Below are 21,860 nucleotides of genomic sequence, written 5' to 3'. Positions count from 1 at the left end.
CCCTACCATATGTCAGAGGCTCTCTGTATAATGCAAGGTATGTATCACTATCATTCATTTTGCAGATGAGGACACTGAAGCTAAGACGGATAAAGTGAAGTCTAGGGTCACCCAGCCATGAAGAGGAGCCAGGTTTTGAATCATAGTCTCACTGGTGCCCAAGCTTTGGTCTTTCTGATATACCACACCACCTCTCTGAGGGAGACACTAGGCTGGATCAAGAGAAAGGTTCAAAGATGTGCATGGGATATTGTGGGTTTCAAGAAGTTTTTCATATAAGAGCAATAAGAGATGACAAAAAAGCAACACAGAATGAAAGGCCCAATGACTATGCCAGAAATAAGTCTCGTGGGAATGCGGAGGAAAGAGGAGGTGGTGTACACAGGAGGGGCCTGGGAAGGTGTCCTAGAGAAGGGGGCCTCTGAGTCAGGTCTTGAAAAATGAGTGGGAATTGAAGGAGTGAGGAGAGAGCCTCATAGGCTGTGAGAGCAGGGGTGGACTCTCCTTCCAAACATGAATGATTTCAAAGGTCTTTAAGGTGACAACAAGAAAGGCTACCATGATGGGCCTTTAATGCCAGACTGAAGAATCTGGATGTTGTCCTTTTACCAGTGGGGGAAGCTCTTGATATTTTAAAGTAGTTTCAGAATGATATTGTAGAAGGAACAATATATTAGAACTATACTTTAGGAGATTAATCTGACAGCTATATATGCAAACAACTAGAGCAGGAAGACAGGAGGTTAGTTTCCTCATCTGTAAGTTGAAGAAAATGCAGTAACTACCTCATAGGTTTGTTTGTAGAATTACATGAGATAAAGCCAGGCACAGCAACTCATGCCTGTAATTCCAACATTTTGGGAGGCCGAGGTGGGAGGATTGCTTGAGTGTAGGAGTTCAAGACCAGAGTGGGCAACATGGCCAAAAATACAAACATTAGCTGGGTGTGGTGGGGGTGGCACACGCCTGTGGTCCCAGCTATTTGGGAGGCTGACGTGGGAAGATCACCTGGGCCCAGGGAGGTCAAGGCTTCAGTGAGCCATGATCATGCCACTGCACTCCAGTCTGGGCAACAGAGTGAGACCTTGTCTCAAAAAAAAAGAAAAATTAAGTTAAATGTAAAAATTTGAAAGAAAAGAATTAGGTGAGATATATGTATGTAAAGCCCTTAGAATAGTGCCTGACACATACGTGTTCAAAAATGTGAGCTATCATTACTTCAGCACTCCAGTCATGATGGTGAATGATCCCAAATTCTGTATTTATTTACATTTAACAAATATTATTGTCAGTTCTTCATTTTAGAGTCTCTTAGTACAGTTCCAGGCCATGGAAGTTACTCAGCATCAGGTAGTGTTGCTGTTATCATCATTATTTCCCTCTTGCACTCTTCCTCCGGGTAGGTGTGAATTTGTTTCATCTCTTCTCTGACTTTAATTATTATCAGGGGGTACAATAACTTTCCTTTGCCTTAATGTTGCCTCATTACTTGTATCAGTCCTGCCTCCTTTAATTCTACTCCTATTATCACATGAGAAGCCTTTCTGAGCATGCTTCCTGCCGGCAGGCACAAGTATATGAAGGAAGAGCTATAATTCTGAGAAAAATTTAAGAAGAAATGGACTAGTCCAGTCTTTCTAAGAAAAAGAAACTCAAGGTGGAGGCCAGGCGCGGTGGTTCACACCTGTAATCGCGGCAACTTTGGGAGGCCAAGGCAGGCGGATCACGAGGTCAGGAGATCGAGACCATCCTGGCGAACACAGTGAAACCCTGTCTCTACTAAAAATACAAAAATATTAGCTGGGCGTGGTGGCGGGCACCTGTAGTCCCAGCTACTCAGGAGGCTGAGGCAGGAGAATGGCATGAACCCGGGAGGCAGAGCTTGCGGTGAGCCAAGATCGTGCCACTGCACTCCAGCCTGGGCAACAGAGTGAGACTGTCTCAAAAAAAATAAAAATAAAAAAAAAAAACAAAGAAAAAAAAAGAAAAAGAAACTCAAGATGGAAATTTCATGCAGAATAACTTGATTGGGAATGGCATTTGGTGTATACCAGCAGCTTTGAGTCTTCATACGTTAGCCCCCTCTATACACAGAGACTTAACATAATGAAGTAAAAGCCATATTATACATCATTAATTAGGACAGAAAGTCATATCCAGAAGAAGAGAGAGAAGATAGGAGGCAGCACAGAGGAAGAGGAATAAAGTAACTGTCAGGGCACTGGTCCTCATGCTCCATCTGCACTGAGAAATCAGATGCCCTTGTGCAATTCACACATGCCAAGTGAAAATACCATCCTTCCTACCTGTCTTTCACCCAGCATTTCATTCTATCAAAGTTTATTGCCCATTCCTATGTACCAGGCACTGGACTAAATGCTGTGATACAATAATGAGCAGAAAGACACATGGTCCCTACCTTCATGGATTGTACAAGCTAGGGGAATAGACAGATATTAATCAAATAATCATGTCCCCAAAATATCACAATGCAAGTATGACAGAGACTACAATGGAGATGTACAAGGTGCTGCTTAGGAAGATGGAAAGCATCCTTTAGGAAATGAGTGTTGAGCAGTGTTCATTATGCCACTGCAGGGATGGTTAGCATTTTAGCTCAGCATGAGGGAAGTGCATGTTCAAAGCCTCTGGAAGGGAAAGGCCAATGTCCCTGGGATACAGAGACCAAGAAGGAGGCTGTGAATTTGAGGCTGCAAGAGGAAGTAGGAGCAATACCAATTAGGGACCTGCGGGCCCTTTTAAAAGGTTGATTTAAAGGGTAATTTCCATAATCAATAAAATGAATGGCTTATATTTATAACTTTAAATCTTTGAAAACTATACTAAACAAATAGAAGGCAATTTCGTTATCATCATGAGTATTGTCTTTCTGAGTTATACTAAGAGAATTTTACCAAGTAACATTGCATAGCTTTAAAATAAGCATTTTACATAAACTAAGCATTTATTTCACTCAAGGAATCAATGAACAAGGTGGGACTGATCCTGCAGTCATAAAATACTCTCCAGAGAAAAGTCTAGGCATCCACCCTTTTAGTACATACGAAGTTGGCAATTTCACAGACTCATAAACTCAGTTTGGAAGGGACCTTCCCTGTTAACCTATGACATTTCTGATTCAGTTGACCACATAAAATTGAAAATATCTAGCTATGGAAGGAGGCCTATTCTATCTCTATACTTTGAACTTGCTTCAAAGTTCTCACCCGTATTTTTGGTCAAAACCTGCAGGATGAAGTGATGGGAAGGAGAGCACTAATATTACAATATCTAAGTGCTTCATATACATAAGCTAATTTAACCCTTACAAGAGCTTTATGAGACTTAACTTCAATTTTATAGATGAGGAAACTGAGATGCAGAAAAATGAACTAATTTGATTTGTCCAAGCTTATGTCGTTAATAAATAAATAACAGAGCCTGACTTTGGTTAAAAGTTAACTCGACTCCAAAGCCACATTTCTAGGTGTTCTTGAAATCATACTTTAGAGCCCTTTAAAAAATATTTTGAGTGTTCCAGCATCCTTTGAAGATCTGATGAAATCTAAAAGCCTCATGTTCTAGAAAAGTGAATATACACCCAACGTGTTGCATGCAGTTGTAGTGTTCCAGTGGCCCATCCATCACAAGTTAATAACTTTCAAGTTACTATGTTCATTGGTTAAATCTTAAGCTTTATTACGACAGAGATGATGTCTGTTTTATGCATTGATGCATTCCAAGCACCAAGAACTTTGCCTGGCACAGAGTAGGCATTCATGAAATCATTGTTAAATGAAAGTGATTCCAAGTGCCTGGGCCCATCCACCTACCTCCTTAGAACACGATGGTAAAAGGACAGTGCAGATGGAGTGCCTCTGTACAGAATTCAACAAAACCACAGGATAACTTCCCAAATCTGAGCACACAGGACCTCAAGGGACCTCCCAGGCCCGGGTTTGAGAAATTATGGGCCAAATTTTGTTTTGTTGTGTTTCATTTTGTTTTGCTTTTTTACTTTAAAGTCACTTCCTCTTCCTCCATCCTGAGAAAAGAATAATGTATTTAATAGTTCCTTTTAAAATTTGAATTTGAGGTGCATTAGTAGAAATAGCACTTCTGAGTAATTTCTTAGGAAGTGTTTGGATAAAAAGTGTTTAGACTGCTTTATGCAAATTGTTCCTAGTGTCACCATTGTGTTATTTAAATAGATTTTGCTCATTGTTGTGAGACTAGAGCTTTAATATGCCTAAGTGTATAGTCATGCATTGCTTAATGATGGGGACATGTTCTGAGAAATTCATTATTCAGTGATTTTGTTGTTGTGTGAACATTATAGAATGTACTCACACAAATCCTACAACACACCTAGGCTATATGGGGTGGCCTGTTGCTCCTAGGCTACAAACCTGCACAGTATGTTACTGTACTGAATTCTGCAGGCAATTGTAACACATTTGTAAGCATTTGTGTATCTAAACATATCTAAGCATAGAAAAAGTACAGTAAACATATGCTGTTATAATCTTATGGGACCACTGTCATTAAGCAAAACATTGTTATGTCGTGTAAGACTGTATTTTTAAAGCTGAAGTAAATATCAGCTCTTAAGAAAATATTGTAAGGCTATTCTATGGAATTTATCTCAGGTTTTAAAACCAGGAATAGCTATAAAGAGAGTTTCCTACATCTGGAGATTGGATCTGTGCAGTGGACAGCACTTGCCATGCCCGTTCAACCTTTCTCCAAAAGGCTACATGCAAGAAAGGATACAAAATCCTTTATTCAACTAGTTTGCTTTTGCTTGGCTTAGATTCTGATCTAGTTGACTCAAATAATAGAAAAGGAATTGATAATCATATAGACTTGGTCTGTTTATATATATTCATATGAGGTGTGTGTGTGTATGTATGCATATATACATGTATATGCACGTATACTTATAAACCTTTTTTTTAAGATATGGAAAGAGAGCCCCTAAGAAGCTAAATGACTTACATAGTAAGTGGTAAAGGTGGTGCGTTATTTGGTGTTTTGTGGCAGGAGGGTGGTATGACTGCAGTGGTCTCCTGAGAAGCTGAACATTCTGTGGCATTAAGTGTAGATGGGGGTTGGGCACAGTGGCTCACGCCTGTAATCCCAGCACTTTGGGAGGCCGAGGTGGGCGGATCATTTGAGGTCAGGAGTTCTAGACCAGCCGGACCAACATGGTGAAACCCTGTCTCTACTAAAAATACAAAAAAAAAAAAAAAAAAATTAGTTGAGCATGGTGGCATATGCCTGTAGTCCCAGCTACTTGGGAGGCTAAGGCAGGAGAATTGCTTGAACCCGGGAGGCAGAGGTTGCAGTGAGCTGAGATGGCGCCACTGCACTCCAGCCTGGGTGATAGAGTGAGACTCTCTCTCAAAAAAAAAAAAAAAAGAAAGAAAGAAAAAAAGTGTAGATGGGATGGGGCCAGACTAGACACAGAGACACAAGTAAAACTGTCAGGGTGCTCCAGGCAGGAGGGCAGGTCCCTGTGTGCAGGACACATCATGTAATAAGGAATGGATGTGAGAGGCATTTTGAAAGAGGAATCAGTAAACTTTTTTTGTTTTCTCTTTCTTAGATGAAATTATTTTGAACATTGGAGTTTTGCATAGCTGTATTAGACACTGGGGAGTTCAAGCCATGTAAGACCGTATCTGTCATTGTTGTGCAGATTTTTCTTGTCTCTCTGTCTTCCATCTGCAGTACACAGAGGCAACTGGAAATAAGCTAAGACTGAGGTTCCTTCTCCATACCCGTATCATAAATCACTGGTTAGGCTTCATCCCCTAGTCATACAATAGAATATTTTAAAAATGGAGATTTAAGAATTATCACCCATCATTTCACCACCCTAAAAATGGTCATGATTATCTTTTTGGTGCAGTTTCTTCTAAACTTTTCTTTAGCATGCTTTTTTTTTTTTTAATTTTCAAAACATTATAATCATAGTCTATACCACACAATTTTGGTCTTACATTTTTTCACATACAACAATGCACTGGCTGATTAACAGAGTGCTGGGACTGGATTTTCCAAGGCAAGCCATATTAATAAACAAGCCAAGGCCAAGGACAGCCCTTGAGATTCCCAAAGTCAGGGAATGAAAGAGGGGCTTTTAAGGTCATTGAAGATTGTGAGTAGCTTTTGATACAAAAGATACTCACTTTTGTATCAAAATTGTGTGCAGCAATACATTTTTGGTGCTCAGTAAATATTCTCTTGTGATTGATTAGTGTTGAGTCATTTTGGTGGGGCCACTAAGGAGAAGGTAACCATGCCTGGCTATCTGTATTATACCAGATCTGTTTAAACAGGTCTGAACTATAAGACACAGTGTGATTATGGTGGTGTTCTGGGAGATTGGCCATAGGCCACTGCGTGCTGTGATAAGCATCACGCTGTAAAGATAAATGGTTAAAAAATCTCAGGAGTCTCTCTATCTTCATGCATACACACATATTCTCTAATGGGCAAGAACTCCTCCAGAAAGTCTGTACAAAACAGGCACAAAAATAAATGAACCTGGAGGACATTATGCTAAGTGCAATCAGCCAGACAGAGAAAGACCAATGCCGCATGATCTTATTTACATGTGGAATTTTAAAAAGTTGAACTCGGCCAGGCGCAGTGGCTTACGCCTGTAATCCCAGCACTTTGGGAGGCCGAGGCAGGCGGATCACCTGAGGTCAGGAGTTCAAAACCTGCCTGGCCAACATGGTGAAACCCTGTCTCTACTAAAAATACAAAAATTAGCTAGGCGTGGTGGGGGGCTCCTGTAATCCCAGCTACTCGGGAGGCTGAGGCAGGAGAATCGCTTGAATCTGGGAGGCGGAGGTTGCAGTGAGCTGAGATTATACCATTGCACTCCAGCCTGGATGACAAGAGCAAAACTCCATCTCAAAAAAAAGTTGAACTCACAGAAGCAGAGAGTAGAATGGTGGTTGCCAGGGGCTGGGCCCAGGGATAGGGGATGTGGAATGGGGAGATGCTAAGTTCTGGGGATTTAATGTACAGGATGGTGACTATAATTAATAAGATTCTATTAAATACTTGATGAGGGAGTAGATCTCAACTGCCACCGCGCACACACACACACACACACGTCACTATGTGGGTGTTGTATCATGATGATTTTTAAATTTTAAAATATTTAATTGACTGATAAAGGTTGTATATCTTCAAGGTATGCAACATGATTTGAGATAGAGATACATTGTGTGATGATTCCTACGGTGTAATTAACACATCCATCACCATTCATGCTGTCCCTGAGATCCCCTATGTCATGGTGATTTTTTTTTTTTTTTTTGAGATGAAGTCTTGCTCTGTCACCCAGGCTGGAGTGCAGTGGCACCATCTCAGCTCACTGCAAACTCTGTCTCCTGGGTTCAAGCGATTCTTGTGCCTCAACCTCCTGAGCAGCTGGGATTACAGACGTGCGCCACCATGGCCAGCTAATTTTTTTTTTTTAAGTAGAGACGGGGTTTCACCATGTTGGCTAGGCTGGTCTCGAACTCCTGACCTTCCTGACCTCAGGTGATCCACCCACCTTGGCATCCCAAAGTGCTGGGATTATAAGCGTGAACCACTGTGCCCGGCCTGTCATGGTGATTTGAATACTAATCTATCTTATTAATTGAAGGAGGGGTATCACATAGGAAAGTATTTATGCAGTTTTTTTCTCTTCATGGGCATCTTTTCCCCCATATAGTCTTCCTAGCCTTCTCGCCCAGTTATGCATCCCTCTAGGCACCTGCACCACCTTTCTGCCATGCGGAATACCTCTATTCTGTTCTGACTTAGTCTTCTCTCCTCTGCCCCCCCGGGCACCATCTGCACACCTCTGTCGTAGCACCAGCAACGCAGTCCTATGATTGTAACTGTCCTCCTCTTTTGCCATGATAAATTATTGTTGAGAAGAGAGACAGTGTCTTATTCTTTTCTGTACCATCAGAGTCTAGCCCTGTGCCTGGCATGAAGAATACATTAGAAATATCTGAATAAAAAAGGGTAAAGGAAATGGTAGGGTGAGTTAGGGACTTTGTCTCTGTTGATGACAAACAAGATGTCAGAAAAAAACTTTTTATTACACCAGGATCACTTTTGGTTAAATTATTTCTCTTAACTCAAAAGAGGAGCCTCCCCTTGCTGCCCTGCCATTACCCTAAAATGTGTCTTCCAGTCACTGCAGAGCTACATGACACCTAAATCTAGACCTCTAGAGGGATATTTTGCTACTCTCTCAAATTTGCAGTGCTCTTCTCTTTATAGGATTTTTTAAAGGTTGCTACTCTTTTCTGCACCGCTTTCAAGTACAGATTGATGGTCTTATATTAGGAATATGGAAGGAAAGCATTCTATCATATTTTTCATATTTTTTGGTATACTGAGCTGGATTTATCCAAGAAGGCATATCTAAGAAATGCAATTGCATTATTCCTCCTGCGCCTTTATTCCTCCACAGTCGTGGGCCATACTCAATTCCCAACTGCTGCTTGACACCATGAAGAAAGGGATTGTACATAAGAATGGAGACAGAATCCAGGGCAACAGGTCAGCAGACAATCGTAATAATGGTGTGCCTCTCACTGGGTAATCCCAAATATTTACAAAAAAAAATCAGAAGATTTTCCAAAGGATTCATCATAGGATTTCTTCAATGAGCAAGTGTTCATTTCATATTCAAATTATAATTTGAGTCAACATTAAGAAAATATATTCACTCTTGTTCAAGATGGGAGGAGGTTATAGAATCCTACCTGAAGTAAATGAAGGTAATCCTCTAAGTGCAGACAAATTCTACCTAAAAGACTAAAAATTCCCTTCTAGTAATCTAAGCAATTCATTGAAAATAAAAATAAGCAATTGCTTTTATTTTCATTGAGGACAAAAATAAGTAGGTTCTAGAAAATACTAGATAGTAAATTTGTTAAAATCTCCAGTAAAATTATTGAATGAACTATTAAAGAGATATGTATGAGCATGAAGAAACAGAGATGGTTGATAATCCAGATGCAGTTTGAGTCCACGAAGAGCAAAAGAAGCTACATGAACACAGTCTCCCACTTTGGTAAGGTAGCAAGACTGGCCCATCAGAGGAAGGTCATAGACACAGTCGGTGGGTGATCAACTCAGAAGATTCTGCCATCATATCCCTATGGAAAAAATATAAGCTGGAAAAGAAGGCAGCTTGGAGCACTGCATCTGGTTGGATAGCTTTTCCACAAAATACAGACCAGTGGACTAAAGTCTCTCAGAAGAGGTATCTGTAGGGTCAGCTGAATGTAGCTGGCTCAGTGCTGCTGTACTGTTTAGTTAAAGGCACGGCAAGCATGCCTATACAATTTGTAACTGATACAAAGATAAGGTAGATATTACTAAAATTTTCTTATGCTCTTTATCCCCTCTCTGTGGAGCAAGAGGTTTGCTCATCCCTCCAGGCTCCCTAATTTTCACAAGGGACCTTAAACTGTCCTGTTTGATGGTCAAAGCATATGCTTTTGTCACTAGCCAACAAAGTGAAATACATGTATTTGCATTAGTCAGGGTTCTCTAGAGGGAAATAATTAATAGGATAGATAGATATAAAGGGAAATTTATTAAGTATTAACCCACTCAATCACAGTGTCCCACAGTTGGCTGTCTGCAAGCTGAGGAGCAAGGAGAGCCAGTCTGAGGCCCAAAACTGAAGAACTTAGAGTCCAATGTTTGAGGGCAGGAAGCATCCAGCACAGGAGAAAGATGTAGGCTGGGAGGCTAGGCCAGTCTCGCCTTTTCCTTTCACGTTTTTCTGCCTGCTTTATATTCTAGCCATGCTGGCAGCTGATTAGATGGTGCACACCCAGATTAAGGGTGGGTCTGCCTTCCCAGCCCACTAAATCAAACGTTAATCTCCTTTGGCAACATCCTTGGAGACACACCCAGGATCAATATTTTGTATCCTTAAATCCAATCAAGTTGACACTCAGTATTAACCACCACAGTGTTTAAGGCTCTTCCCAGAGAATAAAACCTAGAATTATCTGCTGTCCAATCCTTGTTCAATCCAAGTTGTATCCTCAGCAATAAGAATAATACCTATAATGATTGCCTTAAAAAATATGCATCTATTCCTCTAGACATCCTAAATTTTATCTTTGGGGAAATTCATATAATCATTTATTCAATTATTTATTCAATCAATTTGTTCAACCAGTCGCTACTGATGTCCTCCTACTCTGTGCTAGGACTTACAGTAGGCATCAAGTATAGAATGTGAATGAAATAGACACAGACCACCCAAAGCAGTCTACTGGGAAAAATTAGCAACACACAGGTCCATGAGCAAATATATATGTAATTATAAATTGGGAGAGGGGCTATAGGAACCACTAAGGGGATACTGCCTTCACTTAGAGGAAGTCAGCAGGGATGGCTTGCCTGAGGATGCATCAGTTAAGCTGATAGTTGGAGGCTGAGAAAGAGCCAGCCATGGAAAGGCTCCATGCAGCACTGCAGCTGAGGAGTAGCACGTGCAGAAAGGCAACTGAGGCAGCAACGTGGAGGAGGCTAACGGGGAGCTGGAGTTGATAGGGGAGGGGTTGGCAGGGACTGAATTGTACAGGACCTGGTGGGCCAAGTAAGGAGTTTGACTTTCATTCTCGGTGCAATGGAAAACTCTAGAATATTTTAAGCTGGAAAGTGCTGACATGGTCTGAGACATGGTTTAAAAGATCATAGACAATTGTGTACTTGAACCATGGTTTTCGAAGACCCTCACAGAAACTACTTTCCCTAAATAATGCTTGTTATATTATTGTTGACAGTGTAAGATACAGTTAAGAAACTGTGCTAAATTTTGCTAGCATATCCAATATTTTTGAGGGTGCTGATTTTTTTTTTTTTTTTTGAAGCAGGGTCTTGCTCTGTTGCCCAGGCTAGAATGCAGTGGCACACTCATGGCTTACTGCAACCTCGACCTTCCAGGCTCAAGTCATCCTCCTACCTCAGCCTTCCAATTAGATGGGACTACAGGCCCTCACAACCATGCCTGGCTAAGTTTTGTAATTTTTTTTTTTTTTTTGTAGAGATGGGTTTTTGCCATGTTGCCCAGGCTGGTTTCAAACTCCTGAGCTCAAGTGATGCACCCAAAATGCTGGGATTACAGGCGTGCTGATTCTTTATGAGGGCCTGGGAAAATCTTCCCTGGGGTCACCATACCTGGTGATCTGTATTTATCTTGACAATCGTTTTGTTTTTCATCTTATGGATATGTTGAATTTTGTAACTGGTCTTTTTGCTTTGTCAGAGAGGCATCTTAAGCCACATTCTCACCCACTTCCAGCAAATGTGCAGGACTTCATGGCTTGCATATCTGTGAATGGATTTTACCCCTAGCTTTATTATTTTCCTGCCCTTACTTTACCTTTCCCCCAAATTCAGTTAGTTGTTTATTTTTTACTTTTATAATATTGGGGTGGGGGTTGTTAGCTACTAGAAATAACAAGGCAGAAATAAATAGCTGGAGGAGAAAGTCAGGAATTGAACAAAACTCAACTACTGCAATAAGTTTAAAGGCCTATTCTTAAGTTCAAAAGATCATTTGGTAAGTAAAGAATAGAGAACAGTCATGTAACAGCAGATTTTATGAAAATACAAAAATAGCATCCAGCTATTTATGCACTTAGATATATATGATCTAATATATGTGCTTATATATGATCTAAAACACTTAGATCATATATAATAAACAGCACGAGACAACAGAGATAGCCTCTAGCCTCCCACACTTCACTTAACATGGGGTATAGTGGTAAATTTCTTTTCTGTCTTCCCTGGCAGACAGTCCCTTGAGAACAGGGGCCACATCATACTCACCTTTGTATCTACTATACTTACTGCCCTGTTTTTCAGGCATCCAATGTTAAATTTATGAATGAGTGAATATAGATTATAAAAAATAAAGCCTCCCATAATCTCAGACTGCATCAGCAAAAGTACAGTGCCCTGAATGCAGGAAATATGCACACAATGTACCATGTACTACTGTGCTTGGCCAAGTCTAGAGCTCTAAGCTTAGAGTAGATACCCACATATTTTTAAAGGGATACTGACAGACTGGAGCAGATCCAAAAGAGAGCAGTCAGCTGGATGAATGGCTAAAGTCATGTGGTTCGATTGAAAAAAATGTGAGACTACACAAAAACATTCTTACAAGGGCTTTTGACAAACATCTGAAGGACAGCTTGTGGAAGAAAGCATAGATTTGTCCTGCCTGATTCAAAATGGCAGAATAAGAGCTAGTGGATGGAAATTAAAAGGAAGAACATTCTTCAATAGCTTGGGGTCCTCTGTGAGATAATACACTCTGTATATGCAGGTAGAGAATTAACTCAACTACTGCAGTAGTTGAGTGGTTGGATTAGAAAATGTTTAATATTCCTTCTAAATTCAAGATGTCAAAACTTTATGCGTGTAGTAGTTGCAGTAACAAATAGATTCCATATGAACATGTAACAAGCCAATCTAATTAATGTGCCACGTAACAATGGTTTACAGGTATTAATATGACTGGTAAGACTAAAGAGCTTTGTGTTAGTCATGAAAGTGTTTATGGAGGCAATAGGTTTTAACTGAGCCTCATGGGTGGAAAAGAAGGGAATCACACAATTCCAGATCTGTGAAACACCTGAGAAAATGAAAGAATTCTGGTTTGACTGGAGTGCGTGGGTGTAGTAATGGTCCCAGGACAGGACAGACCAGTTTACTGTCATATGGGCTGGAGCTGATGGTTGCATCCCCAGAGAATGGCATACAGGGAGAGCACATGCTCCTGGAGGCCCATAGATGGGAATGCACCAGACAGTAGGGAGGGCTGAGAGACAAAGTAAAGGAAATCTATTACCACTTACAAGTGTTTGCGGCAGGATCTGGACTCCAGATGAGAGCCGTGGTCTGGAGCTAGGAAAGCTGATCTGGGCCAAGCTCTTTCATGGAGTCCTGGTCACAGCTGCCAGTGTTAGTGTCACCGGCTTGTCTGCACTGGGCATGGGACATGGGGTGCATGCAGATTGGGAAAGTTAATTGGCACAGAGTTGGACACACACATCACAAATCAATCGGTGAAAATCCTCAAACGCAGGCCTTCAGAGCCCACACGAAGGCTTTGACATCAACCCACAATCTTTGGGTTCACGTAATTTCCAAAGCAGCCTTCCAAATCAGCCCTGCGTTTTTCCGCCTGCCACTTGTATCTCAAACATTTTCCCAGTTGGCAGAACTACCTTGGCTCCCTCTGAACAGACTGACGAGGAGGCTGGAATGTGTGTGAAGGAGTAGAAAGGGCAGCAGACAGTGAGCCATTCCTGGCTTCTGTAAAAGCACTCCTTAGCGTTCTGCCCTGTGTATACAAGATTCCATTGAGCGCTAATCTGGGATCATCTATCAAAATACTTGAAAATTCCAAATACCAAAAGTTTTGCTTAGAGGTCAAATTTCAGAGTTTTGACTGTATTTGGAGTGTTTGCACTGACAGTGAATGCTATGAGAAACTCAAGGCATATGCAGCATTAGCCTTGAGGACGGACAGAATGCAGAGAATAAACTACCCTGGAAAGGACTGGCAAAGAGGGTCAAGCTGAGCTGCTTATTCATTTGAGGGTTGGGGGGGGTGGGGAGAGTCTCTAGTCCTCACCTATGGGTTACTCCTAAGAGGCCTTGTGGCTTCTATTGATTGATTAAGGGCTCTGGGGTCTGTACTTCTTACTTGAAAACACCAACTCTCAATCGCCACGGGATTTTAGACGCCCCATACCCATATTTCCATGTAGGCATTCCAGTATCGCAGGCAGTTAAATAGGATTAGGATGATTTTCAGGCTCTTCTTCCAAAATGCTCTCCCCTTTCCAATTTCCGGAGTGCCTTTTCAGTGCCTTGTTTTTCCTTCCCTGTCTCTCCTGTGTAATAGTGGAAAGAGTGAAAATAGCATCAGCCTGGAGATGCACAAAGGCTCTGCACTTTCTTGTTATGTGACTTCTGTGAATCTTAGCCTCCTTTCCATCCAATCAGATACCTCCAGTGATAGCTGTGGAGATTAATATTAAAAAACATAAAATGTGAAGCCATGAAGGCTTCAGACCTGGCACATAGTAGGTGCTCAATGCTGTTTCCTTCTCTCCTCTTTCCTTTCCCTTCTCTTTTGCTGTCTTTGGTTCTCAGTAACCATCTGTTTATCTTATTCCTGAAATAGTCTGACTGAAGATCACAATTGATGAGCAGATTAGGAGGGAAGAAAAGTAGGTGAAAACTGAACACAAGTGCCATCTGTTTTCCTCATTTTTAAAGGAATTAGAGAGGAAGAGATACGGTGTCAGTCCTGGAAGATGCTTGTGATTTGGGCACTCTCCCTCTTTGGTTCCATAGGACTTCATGCACTCACTGGAGGAGAGGACCAGCTCTCTCAGTTGCCTGTAAAGGAAAAGCCAAGAGGGAACTAGCCATTTCTTAATTCTAATACAACAGACCTGTCTACCCCAGTGGTAATTCTTCTAACACGGGGACTAAATGATCACAAAAAAGAATTTATTTAAAAAGTACAAGTTTCATAGCAATGGCAATACATTAGCATAAAACAAGGTACTAATGACCTGCTAATGAGAAAATAATGTTACATATTTGCTTTAAATATAGTACCTTGGAAATACAAAATGACAAAAACATGGTGAGCAGGTACATGAATTTATAGATACTACTTGAACTATGAAATAAAACTTTAGTGGCCCTGTATATGCATACAGAAAACCAAATGTTGATATGTGATCCTTCCTAGAGCCCCTTATTAAAATGCTGGCTGATTTTTTGAAAAAATGAGGCTTCATTCTAAGTTGGCTTTTTTTTTTTTTAATTAGGGAATAAAAATTCCCTTTTTTTAAAAAAAAAAAAATAATGTAGGGCCAGGTGTGATTGGTCACACCTGTAATCCTACCACTTTGGGAAGCTGAGGCAGGAGAAATGCTGGAAGCCAGGAGTTTGCCGTCAGCTTAGGAAGCAAAGAGAGACCCCATCTCTACAACTTTTTTTTTTTTTTAATTGGCCAGGTGTGATGGTGTGCACCTGGAGTCTCAGCTACTTGGGAGGCTGAGGCAAGAGAATCACTGGAGCCCAGGAGTTGGAGACTACAGTGAACTATGATTGTGCCACTGCAATCCAGCCTGGGAGACAGAGTGAGGCACCATCTTTAAAAAAAAAATAAGTTCAATTCTTGCTCTTTATTGCCAAGATTATTTTAATGAAATATTATATATAGTCATAAATACAAACTTATGATCTTAATGTTTTCAGAACCAGACACCCCAGAACTTTCAACACATTCATGACTATGCAAAAAGGAGACAATTTAAGTTTTATTGTCGTTGTTATTGTTTTATCTAGTAACCTCACCTTGACACACTGCAATCCTTCTCAGGAAGAATCATTCCACTTGTTTTTGTAATAGAATGCAGCCAAATCAGCAATGAACTGCAAGGTTGGCATTGGAAATGGCCGGTCTATCTTTAAGTGCTATCCAAAGCTATAAAAAGCTATGTAATTTTTCCTCACCTTTACCTTTTTACCTTTTCCTCACCTTTACTTGGTTTCCCAGAACATGTTCAATGTTCTCAAGTCCCATGCTCCCCTCTTCTTTCTCTCTCCACCCTCCTTCCATTCTCTCCCAGTAAAAATGTGATAACCACCAAGTGTCTGCCTTGAACAAAAAGTTATGACACAGATGCTCCCAATGTTGGGCCATCAAGCCGAAAGCACATGCACAAAGCAGCTGATGCAAGCACCTCAATTGGACGGCCACTGGTGCGGACTGAGCTGGGCTCATGAACCTTCCAGACAGCCAACTTTGCAATATGGTGCTCGACCTTTCTCCATTCACATCCATGCTTCTGCCGAGCAGTTCGTTAGGTCTCAGATCCCTTTCACCTTCCACAAATGATGCTATGGAACACAAAAACTGCTGCTCAAATCCTAAATAAGAATGGAAAGTGCACAGTATGGCCCCATAGATCTTTCTTTCCCTTCCTGCCATGAAGCCAACTTGAAAACAAAGACATGATGACTCTTGTGTAACCACCAGAAGAGGCTGACAATTACCAACTATGTGAGATAGTAGGCAATTGTCACATGCTGGGCCGCAGAGATCGTGCTTAACTTGTTTATTCACATAGTGGGACAGTTACACAAGACGAGCTGCTTCTCAGAATCAGGCTAGCAACAATTCCCTCAGGGAAAGTTGTTAAGGCTTATGGGCCTCAGAGAGCCAGAGTAAGAAGAATCAAAGTCCTCATTTAAATCCTGTTAAACTTTTAATTTGGAAATAATTTAGAAATAATTTCTCATTATTAGACTATAAATTCCCAGCCAGGGTGTGTTTCAGTCAGCCAAATGTAGAAGCAACTGGGTCTTATACTTTTTTTATCAAATAACTTTATTCATTCAGCCCCAGGCTCAGAATTCGATAACATGTTTTCTGTGGACTTTTTCTCCTCACATCAAACAATGTTAAAGAAGAAAAATAGGGAAAATTATAATGACATATATATATATATATGTCACTCTATATATATGGCCAAACTGAATTACTAGCAGTTTGCTTAAACCATATACTCTGGTTCTGGATCTGCACACATGGGTACCTACAGTCTCTTGCAAAGCCCTCCCCAGCCTCTGCCTATCAGAATTCCCCCTATTTAAAAAAGCCTATCCAAATGTCTCTTTCTCTATCTGGCTTGCAATCATCACCCCAGTCAAAAATAATATTGCTCACCTAGCATTGTGTTTGCATCCTTTTTGAGACATATATATGGCCTCATGTTAGAATCTTTTGTATAACTTTCTCAATGGGTCCTTAGCAGGTTGATGACAGTATCTTTGAAGTATCTTTGCAACTTCTGCAGTGATTCTTGTCTTAAATGATTCAGTGTCTTAAATGTGATAGGCACTTTCTAAGTATTTTACGTTTAGGTGATTAAAAATTGGGGAAGTAGAGAAATCAAAGAGGAACGGACGCTTAATACGTAACGCGTGTGTACTTTGCCTCTCTGCATCTTATCTGTAAGAGCCCTCCAATTCCCATCACGTGAGGGTCAGGATCTGTGGTGTATTCACTCCTGGTGTTAAAGCCCTTGAAGTTTATTTTTCACTGGAAAAGTTTTTATTTGAGTTGTTTCTTGATAATGAAGGTATGAAGGTGGTGGCTTACGCTCAGCTGTTGATGCTTGTTTGAAATAGTTTTTTTTGTTTTGTTTTGCTTTTTAAATTTAAGAGATTTATCAGGTCCATCTTTTACCTGGCTGCAGCTGCCCTGTAGAAAGCGAAGGAGCTTTCTCTAACTTTGACAGCCTGAAAAGTTTCCTGAGCCCTGGACTTGTTTGCCTTCTACTGATTTTGCCCTTCCCTCTCTTTCTTTCAACTCCTTTAGTGAGGGCTGCTTTTGGGTGCTTCGTCAGCTCTGAAGCACGTCAAATACGTGTATTTTGCTTTCAGCATTGTGTGAGGGACCCTGGCGGCTGGAACTGCCTCTGGTCGGGGCTTAGGGCTGACTACGAACGTTCCCATTTTCCTCTCTTCCTCTCATTGGTTCCCGAGGTCACGTGAGGGCCCCGGGGGTTGGAATTCTGAGTTGTGGCTTTGGCACTCCTCTTTCTTTTTAAAAATCGCTGGGTCTGTTGAGCTGTCCTGGGCTGGGTGCCTTGCTCTTTGACTGAGACTGGAGACAGACGGGAACAGCCACAGGCAGACTGAGGTGGCAATAGGAAATCTGCCGAGATGTTTAGTCAGGTGCCCAGGACCCCAGCCTCAGGCTGCTACTACCTAAATTCCATGACACCTGAGGGACAGGAGATGTACTTGCGATTTGATCAGACTACAAGACGCTCTCCTTACAGGATGAGCCGGATTCTAGCACGCCATCAGCTAGTGACTAAAATTCAACAAGGTGAGTGGCCGGCAGTGGAAGGCTGTTGCTCATTCTGATTTCTGTTGGCTCTATTTCATGCTAACCCAGTTTTTGTTTGTTTGTTTGTTTCCACTTTATAACATATGGATTTCTATGCCACTATCCGTAACTTTGAAAAATAACTTTAGGCTGCAGTTTTCAGCAAACAGGACAGTCCTTAGCTGCCACATGGCGCAACATAAAGTGCACAAAAAACTTCACGGTGGGACAGTGAAGCATAAATTCCCAAACTGACGTGTGTCTACAGAACAGATGAGAACTGTTACTCAGTGTGTGTCTTAGGAGCTTTTCTGCAGTTTCCTTACACTCTGTCACATTTAGAATGTGGCCACTTGTTTATTTCGTTAGGGAGGAGGCGAGGGACTAATGTCCACCCTGCCCGGAGTATTTCGAACATCCTTAGTGAAGAGGAGGAAAGCAAGAATTCTGTTCTAAAGGCCACTAGGCTAAGCACTAGAATCGCATTCTCTTCCTGTTTGTATGTTTATGTCAGCAGTTGCCACAGATGTGTTAATATCATTTTCCTGGTAAAGAATTAAGGTGTTCGTTCATCTCAAAACAAATCCCGTAACCTGCACACAAAACTCCAGCTTCCTAATGCAAAGAGAAGAGAATATTGATTATAAGCTGCTTGATATTCTTTTTATTCTCAGCCCCACAAAATACCAGCCTGGAAGTCTAGACATTACTAAAATTTACCAGTCTCAAAAAAAAAATTTAAAACATGCTCCTTATAGGGTATATCAGTAGAGAGTGGAAAGATGAACATTCCTAAGAAGCCCCTAACACACACGTTTACAGTCAGTTAACGATCACCCTCCTCCTAGACTACAAAAAAGAAATTATTATATTGGTGCTAAATAAGTTAACCAGGAATTTTTAGAGCCATTATAAAAATACAGTTTCCACTTAAATAAACGAGTTTAAGATTATATTGAATATTAGAGAGGAAGTTGGGGTTTGTAATCATGAAAATCTTATTGTAATGTTTCCAAAAAGAACAATATGTATTCTAGTGGGCAGCATTTGATGAGATTGTTTCCTTGGAAATTAGGATTTGTTTGTAAAGGTTCAGGAACTAGTTATGTGTGAAGGATGCTGGTCCTTCCTACATGCTGGTCTGATTTCAGGAAGGATATTATGTCATTCCATAAACTCTGTGTGCAGGTCTTGATTGAATAGAAACTAAAGTAATTATTTCCCTGTGGCTAGATTTAAAAATACTTTAGGCTTAGAATAAAAACCAGCTCCACTTTGGTTTTAGAAATTTCTGACAATGGTGCCTTTCCGAATGCCATCATCTTTATGAACACCGAGGCTTAATGACGCGCTATCATCTACAAGATATAAATGTTCCTCAGCATGCATATCATATTAGAAATATTGCATAGAACTAGCTGAAATTGCTTTGCAAACATCCTTAGATGTATTTTCAATAATAGATTTTATTTAAATATTATTTATGTTCTTTTTGGAATGAGGGTTATTTTTCCATTCAAGATTTGAGGTTGTGAACACATGCGGTATCACTGAATGTGCCCTGTCACACAGACATATGGGCACCCTCAGTTTATGTTTCATTTTTGTCTAATTAGATAATTTGAGAATTCCCTCTTTTCTATACTGGGCAATGGAGTGTTTGAAGTCAATGAATGCCTAACACTTAAAACTGACAGTTAAGATCACAGGGAAGCAACAAAGATTTCCAACAGTCTTGTGATTCAGAAATCATTATGTGTTAACATCATACAACTCTTTAGTAAGACAATGAGAAAGCAATGCGAAACAATTTTATTGAGTTTACTGTATTAGAAGATTGGTTTGCTGTAATAGCAGAGAATGTGGATTAAGCAGTTACAGCGTACCAAAATCATTGTAGTTAATTTTTTTTATTATGCCCATTTTACAGATGAGAAAACAGAGGCACACAGAGTTCAAGCATCTTATCCAAGGTCACCCAGTAGGAACTGATACTTGAATACAACTTGACAGTCCATGCTCTGCAATACACTAGACTATTTTTTAGTTTTTATAATGAGTGCTAAAGTACTGACCTATGATTGAGTTTTGGATTATATAATATACTAGAGACTTTTCGGACTTCTCTACTCAGGATATAGCAATACACTATATTATAGGACCAGAATCGGTCACTCATTATGAAATTTCCTGTCAGGTTATATTTCTCTAGTGGAAGCAAAGTGCTAAATGCTTTATTCTCTTTAAACAGTTACTACCCAATAACACAGGATGTCAAGTTATTCTACTAACAGCTTTGTTTTCTTTTTGTTTTTGAGACAGAGTCTTACTCTGTCACTGAGGCTGGAGTGCAGTGGTGTGATCATAGTTCACTGCAGCATTGACCTGCTGGGCTCAAGCGATCCTTCCACCTCAGCCTCCTCAGCAGCTGAGACTTACAGGAGTGTGCCACCATGCCTGGCTAATTTTTAAAACTTTTTTATAGAGACAGGGTCTCACTGTATTGCGCAGGCTGGTCTCAAACTCCTGGGCTCAAGTGATCTTCCTACTTCAGCCTCACAAAGTGCGGGGATTACAAATGTGAGCCATTGTGCCCTGCCACTAACAGCTTTTGATCATTCCATTAATCATGTGCCAATAAAATTAATGACAGCATTATTTTCTGTAGTTTACAGGTTAGTATCTTAAAGTGACAGCCACATCACTAAAATTGTTTGCATTATTCTGCTTTAGGTCTTTAAGATTTAGAATTATGTTAATTTGATATAACGCATCATTACTTATAATTTCTCATGGTTGTTGGGAACAGTGGAAACGAGTAAGTTGCTCCCCACTGACCTCATTATAGTGAGATAATCATTGAATGGCGTGCACATGATTCAATAGTAGATACACTCATGGGGAGGAAAAACAAGGAGGAGAAATAAAGGAATCTTTGATGATGCATAGAATCAGAATTCATTACCCAAACCCAGGATGAATCTAAACTTGCTCATCTTAGGGTACACATCAAAACATACATGCATCATTTCTCTAGCCTGTTTTTTAGTTCTGGGGTTGCAATTCCATTTCAAAAGAGAGGAGATGTTTAAAAGAGGGTGTTGTTTTGCAGAGTGAAAGTTTATCATAAGTCATACTGCCCATAATCCCTACCCACATTCTTGCTTGAATCAATAGGGAAATTGTTGTAGAGAGAGAGAATGGAAATAATAATGGTCCTTATTTGCCTCACTGACTGGCACTTGGGAGTGGATAGGAGAGAGGGTGCTGGGGGTGGTGGAAGACCATGTTAGGCCAAGGAAAGGGAGAATTGGATTTTTTTCTAATTTTTTTATTGTGGTAAAATACACAATACATTAATTTTGCCATCTTAGCCATTTTTAAATGTATGGTTCAGTGGTATTTAACATTCATAATTCATAATATCCAACCATCACCACCATCCATCTCCAGAACTCTTTTCATCTTGCAAAACTGAAACTCCATACACATTAAACAAGAATTCCTCATTCCTCCCTCCTCTCGGCCTTCGGCACCACCATTCAACTTTCTGTCTCTATGAATTCGACTACTTTAAGTACCTCATATAAGTGAAATCATACAGTGATTCACTTTGTGTGACTGGCTTATTTCACTTTGTACAATGTCTTTGAGGTTCACCCATGTTATAGCACATGGCAGGATTGCCTTCCTTTTTAAGGCTGGATAATATTCCATTGTATATCTATACTACATTTCACTACATTTCACACCCTCTTAATGGGTGTGAGGTGGGAGAATTGGATTCCTATGTCATTATTTGATGGTTTTGATTTATTGGTTCTATGTCATTATTTGATGGTTTTGATTTAGTGCAACATGATGGATT

At 40.5% G+C, this 21,860-nt stretch overlaps 1 protein-coding gene across 3 annotated transcripts in view; it reads left to right on the top strand.

Annotated features, from left to right (window-relative positions):
• Window positions 1–21,860, top strand: part of STARD13 (StAR related lipid transfer domain containing 13) — a 251,711-nt gene that overhangs the window by 46,923 nt on the left and 182,928 nt on the right. The window contains exon 1 of one of the 3 annotated variants that reach the window (XM_063650753.1): window positions 17,855–17,992. The exons of the other annotated variants lie outside the window; for them this stretch is intronic. The gene's annotated coding sequence lies outside the window, so the exon portion shown is untranslated. Of the gene's footprint in view, window positions 1–17,854; window positions 17,993–21,860 lie in introns of those variants that run through there. 3 annotated transcript variants of the gene reach the window in all.

The sequence above is a fragment of the Pongo pygmaeus genome, chromosome 14 (assembly GCF_028885625.2).
Source record: "Pongo pygmaeus isolate AG05252 chromosome 14, NHGRI_mPonPyg2-v2.0_pri, whole genome shotgun sequence".
In the NCBI taxonomy this organism is placed as follows: domain Eukaryota; kingdom Metazoa; phylum Chordata; class Mammalia; order Primates; family Hominidae; genus Pongo; species Pongo pygmaeus.
This window is presented reverse-complemented; position numbering and strand designations above follow the sequence as displayed.